This window comes from Zophobas morio, unplaced genomic scaffold (genome assembly GCF_036711695.1).
Source record: "Zophobas morio isolate AGI-343-1 ecotype UQ-CSIRO unplaced genomic scaffold, CSIRO_AGI_Zmor_V1 ptg000026l, whole genome shotgun sequence".
NCBI classification, from domain to species: Eukaryota; Metazoa; Arthropoda; class Insecta; order Coleoptera; family Tenebrionidae; genus Zophobas; species Zophobas morio.
In genome coordinates, this window is record NW_026972131.1 from 4,185,459 (window position 1) to 4,192,414 (window position 6,956).

Consider the following 6,956-nt stretch of genomic DNA (forward strand, 5'->3'; position numbering starts at 1 on the left):
TATAAAATTTTCAAACAATCAAAGTCACTAAAACTACTGCCACATCTTACTATAAAACCGAGTGATTTGAGAGCACATATATTATTTATGTGATTTACAAAAGAGAGTTTGGAGTCAAAAGTGACTCCCAAATCACAGAAAGAATCAACTCTAGTCAAAATGGTGTTATTGAGATCATAGGGATACAAGGTTTGGGTATTTTTGTTAGTAAATGACATAATAAAGCATTTGTCAAAATTTACCTGGAGAAAGTTAGAATTGCTCCAACATAGAAATTTATGCAGATCATCTTGTAACATCCGGCAGTCATTAATACTCGAAACAGTTCCAAAAATTTTTAAATCATCCGCGTACATAAGAATGTTTGAACTAATACTCTTTGCGATGTCATTTATGTAAATCACGAACAAAAGAGGTCCAAGAACCGAACCCTGAGGCACTCCAGACAAGACAGAAATACTATCTGACACATGACCATTATATTTAACGCACTGAGTCCTATTGGATAAATACGATTTTAACAATGAAAGTAATGAAGATAGAAAACCCAAAATTGCTTAATTTAACCAGCAAAACATCATGAGTAAGTTTGTCGAAGGCCTTGGAAAAATCAGTATAGGTCACGTCAACCTGAAACATAGCATCAAAGCTTTCTGAAACAAACTGTGTGAATACACAGAGGTTAGATATGGTGGAACGGTTACTTACAAATCCATGTTGACAATCAGATATTTTACTACGAACATTAAATAACGAAAATTTGTGTAAAACAAATTCAAAAACTTTGGCAAAGTTACAAATTAGCGAAATGGGCCTGTAATTCTCAATTGTATTTCTACTCCTTTTCTTAAAAATTGGAGAAATAATAGAATGTTTCCAGATATCGGGAAAGATGGCAGAATTTATTATTAAATTAAAGATGACTGATAAGGGATGAGAAAGCACCGAAGCACAATCAGATAATAAAAAACCCGAAATATTATCGTGACCACTCGTTAAGTTACACTTAATTTTTTTTAGCGCTTTAAACACATCTGCATCACTTATCGTGTTGAATTGTATACGATCATTGTAAGACTCACATACGAATTCATTCAAATTTGCGGCTTTACAGTCAGTGTAACCTGAACTAAAATGGGTTGCAAATGCATTTACTATATCTGCAGGATTACAGAGTACCTTGTTATTATAATTCATTTGGGACGGTATACCCCCTTGTTTTTTAAGTCTGCTTATATGTGTCCAGAATTTATTAGGATTGGCTTTTATGTTATTTTCCAAATCGCAGATGTAATCACGATAGGCAATTTTGACATCACGTTTTATTTCGGAATGTACAGATTTGAAATTCAAAAGATCCTCTAAACTTTTACTTAGTTTATACCTAGACCAAAGTTTCCATTTAAATTTGATTTTATTAATAATGTCAAATGTGAACCAAGGCGGGAAGGGGCTATGACGAATGTTACGAGTCTTGGGCACATAAATATCAAGGATGTTAATAAGTTTATTGTAGAATAAAGTACATGCAGTATTCGGATCATTAACTCCATTTGAAAACGACCAATTAATTTGCCCAAGATGGTGATAAAGGTTGGGATAATCAGCTTTCCGAAAGTTCCACCGTTTAACTAATATTTCAGAATTACCTAAAATCTTACTTTTTCCTTGATGAGTATCTATGGTAATTACCAGAGAAGGATGATGACTGTCTTCTGGCAAAAGATAATCATGACAACCATTAACAGAGCACTCATAGTTAGAAAGAATCAAATCTAAAAGTCTGCTATTAGTGTTCATAATAGTATTAAACTGACAATAGTTATTAAGATTTAAAAAAGTGCTTAGGGCAGACAACTTGTTATTACCAACAATATTGTTCTCTAAACCAATATGATATTCAGCAATGTTAAAGTCACCTATGATAACCACACGATCATTCCATAAATCAGCAAGATTACCGAGCAAATTAAATAATGAGATATAATCATCAACAGATGACTTGGGCGGAACATAAATTACTAAAATGTAGAAAGAGACATATCTATATGTAAGTTTTACCCCCACAATGTCAATTAAATGCAACTCATCAATTATAGTTTGTTATATAATAATTGACAAGCATCATCAACATTATCACATCTTTCCAGTATTGACCAATTTTCAGTTAACAAAAGTTCATATCGTAAAGGAAAGTTAGCTTTCCGAAAGTTATACATCTTGCAATTATTATTACTAAATTTATTTTTATTCGATGGTGTACTGTATTTAAAACATATTTCAAGACTCGGATGATGACGGTCTTCAGGTAATAATAAATCATTAGCCCTAACTAAATCACACTTATTATTTGACATAACCAAGTCCAAAAAACGAGAGTTATCATTAGGAACATCATTAAATTGAATCAAGTCAGTCAATTTGAGAAAATTCACAAGAGCTCCAGTTTTTCCATCGTTGATGTGATTAAGAGTTGAGTAATCCACATATGCCGGAATATTAAAATCTCCTAAGATCATAATATCTCCAATAAGAGTGAGGCAGTAGGCACCAAGCAACTCTAAAAAGATTTCAACGTCTTTAGCACTAGTTCTTGGAGCAGGAGGAAGGTATAGGTACTGTAATAACTTGAAGATTACCATGGCCATTGCTTACTTTAACGACCAACAGATCTATCATGAGGACAGAAGCAAAATTAAAATTATTAACGTCAAGTCTATTCGATGTCAGGTAGGAACCAATTTTTGAACTTCAATATGTAGGCTAGCGTTTTCACGAGATAAATTATCAATTTTTGACTCAAGTTCACAAATTTGAGCAGTTAGTGGTCTAATTGCCGATTCAATCAATCCTGTCAAAATTTCCATATTAACCAAACAAGATGTAGAATTATCAGTGGAACCAGATTCTAACTGAGTATCAACAATTAAACTACAAAATTCGCAACACCAGGACCGAAGTTTACCCTGTTTTTTAAGTTTCTCAAAAGAGTCAATATCAATATTGACACAATAAAGTATATGGAAATGGCCTTTACATGATTTAGAACACTTGACATATGGTTCATTACGAGTGTTAATATATCAATCACACTTAGTGCATTTTGTGACCATTGTAACAAATGTTGTTGCAAAATATAAAGCACTCTACGGGGAACAGCAAGAGTTAAACTTCAAAAGAAAAGCAGCAACTCTGCTAAAAAAGATAAGCAACTTGATAAGGTAGAATGTAAACTATGAAAAAGTGCTGTTACTACACACAATCAAAAGTGCTGAAAAACCACACATTTGCCAAAACATGACATTAGTAATGTAACCAGCAACAATTAAATAATTAAATGATAGATTTCACCACAATTTACTCACGAAAATCAGGACCTCGCATGGAGAAACCTGCACTTAAGCACTTAATACATTATCAGGTGTTCAAACAAAAGAAAAAAAAAACGAAATCAAGTGTGCTGTGAAATAAACAAGATCTATGTTCATTAAATGGACAATTTATAACAGGCACAGCACACTCCATTTTTTTAAAGCGCATGTTATTTTTATCCTGTGCAAGTAGTTGATACAAGCGAACCTAAGTGTCAATGGAGTTGACCATGGTAGTTGAGAACGGAAGATAAAAATGACACAATTGTTTTTGTGGGATTTGAAGAATTTCAAATTTGAAATTCAAACTCAGCATGAATGTTAGTGTTTTTTAAAAGGTGAACTTGTTTGAACGGAACCGTATTCATTTTTGTGCTGAAGTGGCCCAACAAAAAAACGGTAAAAAGGCGAATTTTAACTTTTAACAAAGGTACCTTGAAAATCGGGTAGATTTGATTAAACAATGTGGTCTGAAGTTCTGAACAATCAAGTTAGGTTTTCTTAATCGTCAGCTAGTGTTAACACAATTTAACAATCATGATTATTTAAATAAACCACTTGCTAGAAGATTTCATGAAATTCACTTGGTCAGAATAATAATTCTTTGTTTAACAAATTACGAATAGGTTTCTGAATGCATATATGTAAGTGTTCCCCAGTAGCAAGCAATATTTTTCTAATATTTATATAAGATTGATATAATATTAAATGTTGATTAGATATTACAAATATTTATATAATATTCATTTTATATTTATAAATTTATATATGAATTTCAACATATATTACATATTTATGAAATGTCTTTTTATCAAGATACCGAAAAACAAAAATGAAAAAAAAAGTACCATGTTGGGACAACTTGTAGGTAATTTATGTCATAGGGTTTTTATCGGAGCAATATTAAAAATTTATTTGAAAAAATACCACCTATTGTGAAATTGACACTATTCGAAATATCGTGTTGCACACTATTAATTGCTCATTAAAAAGTAATATTTTTTTTATTTTTGCGAACAAAAAATAATAATTTTATTCATCATTTTTGTAAAACTTACTTAAATTTGCGCTTGCTCTGCTGGAACGCGTTTGCGCAATGTGCAACATATACATATTTTCTGTTGTTGTTGGTGGTTCAAAAAGTATTTTCTGTAAGTTCATGGTGTTTGTTCTATTGTGAATTGTGATTATCGGTACTGTGATAAATTCAGAATAGTGTAGTAAATACCGTTTTGTCAAGAAAACAGTACTAATTCTACATAACCTCACTTCTACAAGCAATGCAGAAAATGCAATTTCTCAACACGTAAGTATATTTAAGAGGTTTAATATTCCTGAATATAAGCACATTATGAATGTAGAAACAAAATGATGAATGTCCGGGCGCAACCAAAAAAAAGAAGAAATCCAGTTAGAAATTGCGGGAGATACGCAGAAATTGAATGAATTGGTAAGCATTTATTATTCTTATTATTAACTCCTAGTATTTATATACTAGTTAGTTTCAGACTGATAATAATGTTTATTTTTCAGGAAGAGAAGATGTAAAAAAACATGTAGGTACCTATGCAATTTTGAAGAAATTATTAATAATGAACCAAATTGCTTTCAAGTTTTCAGGGCAAGGAAAAAATAAGCTCTCTTTTAGTGAACTCACAATTAACAAGGCTACAATATGTAAAGTTATGTGATTTTTTAAAAATTACGAAATTTGTAAGTTAATTTAATTGTAGGTACCACACGGAAACGTCACAAAAACGCCACAACTGCTGAAATTTAAAAAATGGTAGGACCTCATTAAGCGCAGACAAAAGCAAGAGTGAATTCTCATCGAAAAAAACATGAGGTATGATTTTTTTTATTTTAATTAATTATATCGCTTTTCAATGAATCGGTTATAGAGCAAATAATTATTAAATAAATATTTCTGTATAACGATTGAAATGTAGCAGAACATTGTTATTTCCATTGACAATGTATTTTTATTTCATTGTAAGTTGGCAGTGTATTTTTATGTTTAAAAAATTTATATTGTGTTTCACATCAGGTGATTTTTTAAATTTCTGCCCATGAAGCTTATGCCAGCAGTTTCAGTTTCACTGCTGACATAAGCAGTGAAACTGAAAAAAAAAGCAGAAATTAAAAAAAAATCACCCGGTACAAATTTTCAACGAATTGGTTCTAGGACAAATGATTTTTAAATGTATAAATATTGCCGCAACGTTTCAAATACACTGTTATTTCCAGTGACAATGTATTTTTGTATTTAATAAATATTATATTGTATTCCATACAAGTTTTTTTATATATCCATACCCCTTTCATATGAAGAACATTTATTAAATGTTCTGAACTAAATAAGTATTAAACATTGAAAATAAATATATATTCAATATTTAAAACCTATATTGATTTTTTAAAAAAAAATCTGTCGTTACCCATATTATTTAAATGTTAGAACTTCAATATTGATTACATATAAAATGTTACTGGGGTTACATTATAACACTTCTTAATTCTTCCCACAAGATTACTAATAGTTAAATCAACAAAAAATAACGCGAACCGGCGAGGGGTTAAAATAATTTCTTCCCGTAGGCGGTTAACATCGTTGTCATGACTACATCATCGAGGCTTGTCCTCACAACGCTAAAGATTGATTACTTCATCGAGGCATGTCCTCGCAACGTTAAAGATTGATTACATCACTGAGGCATGCCCTCGCTACGCTAAAAATTGATTATATCACCGAGACGGTTTTTCCTCACAACGTTAAAAATGTACATCATCGAGGCATTTCCTCGCAACGTTATCAATTCACATCATCAAAGCATTTCCTAGCAACGATAAAAATTTCGTCACCGAGACGCTTTTTCCTCGCAGCGATGATTGGATATTTTTGTGTTTGTTTATTATGTACTCGTATTTTGTATTTGTTGGGGTAACCAGTTCGCGGTATTCTAAACTCTCAAAGTAAATTGCTTTTTTTATGTAACCAATCACTTAGGTCATGATGTAATTTGACATAATGTAAACTCTTTGTTTGAATCGTTGATAAAGTGTGGCAAATATTAATCTCATGTAAATTTTGTTAACTTTGCAAGTTTTCACTGCATACAATATTTTTCTATCTCACAGTTTTAACTTCAGTAATTTTTCTTTGTTGTATAATTTTAATTGAACGTAAATTTCATGCTCTACAGTTTTAACCTCACATAATATTTTTATTTGCACGAGTTTATTTCACACCAGATCTTTTGTTTTATAAATCTTTGGACGTTTTGGTTTGTAAATATTTTGTTGATGAATGTTTCCATCGTATAAATTATTTTAATCTCACATAAGAATTATTTGTTGTTTAAAATTTCACAAGATTATATGGCGAATTTAAATGTTGTTTATTGCCCTTTGAAACTTTGACACTTGTTCAGTTGTTGTTAATACCAGAGTCATAAGAAATTGAACATTTAAAATGGAATTGAGGTTAAATAACACAGACAACGTGGCAGAAGCGAAGTGCGGTTCCTAGTCGAGCTGGCGAGATCTATAGCGTCACCTGCGCCCGTAACGGCCTAGTTTCGGACG

At 31.3% G+C, this 6,956-nt stretch overlaps 1 long non-coding RNA gene across 1 annotated transcript; it reads left to right on the top strand.

Annotated features, from left to right (window-relative positions):
• Positions 1-4,366: 4,366 nt before the first annotated feature.
• On the top strand, positions 4,367-5,587 carry LOC135136370 (uncharacterized). Its single transcript, XR_010281695.1, has 5 exons — positions 4,367-4,677; positions 4,733-4,821; positions 4,905-4,927; positions 4,985-5,048; positions 5,105-5,587. It is a non-coding gene; the product is annotated as an uncharacterized LOC135136370 (long non-coding RNA).
• The last annotated feature ends 1,369 nt before the right edge of the window (positions 5,588-6,956 follow it).